We start from the raw sequence: 504 nt of genomic DNA, 5'->3' as shown, positions 1-504 counted from the left end.
AACACGAGGACTTCCCAAGAGGTCACCCATCTTAGTACTACTCTCGCCCAAGCACGCTTAACTGCAGAGTTCTGATGGGTTCTGGTGCATTAGTGCTGGTATGATCGATTGCTGAAAGTTTCTCACCAATTTTACTACTTAACACGTCTCCAATGTATTGGCTCGATCCATCTAACGCCCGTTACTTCCTCGTGGCAAGTCCGATCCGGGCAAGTGATGACTCGCTGGAAACCTTATGACGAGGAGAACGCTTGACGCGGTTATTTTGAACAACTAATCTCGTTTTAATAGTTTTTTAGTTAAAAAATATTAAAATATCCTAATAAACGCACACGAGATAAAAAAACATGTATTTTTCCCACCCGCACAGGAGATAAAAAATATCCAAACAAACGCACGGTTTTTGAATTTTCACCCAATTAGGGCAGATGCCCTCCCATATATCACGAGATAAAAATTCCATCTTATCTCGTGTAACCCGCTTTCTAACTAGTCACTAGCCTT

The 504-nt window shown here is 41.7% G+C and overlaps 1 pseudogene; it reads right to left on the bottom strand.

The window, feature by feature from the left end:
• Nucleotides 1–112, bottom strand: LOC113342346 (annotated as a pseudogene; the record flags this gene model as incomplete).
• Nucleotides 113–504: the final 392 nt, after the last annotated feature.

Source organism: Papaver somniferum, unplaced genomic scaffold (assembly GCF_003573695.1).
Source record: "Papaver somniferum cultivar HN1 unplaced genomic scaffold, ASM357369v1 unplaced-scaffold_3668, whole genome shotgun sequence".
NCBI lineage: Eukaryota > Viridiplantae > Streptophyta > Magnoliopsida > Ranunculales > Papaveraceae > Papaver > Papaver somniferum.
The sequence above is the reverse complement of the archived record's forward strand: the minus strand, read 5'-3'. Positions and strand labels throughout refer to the sequence as shown.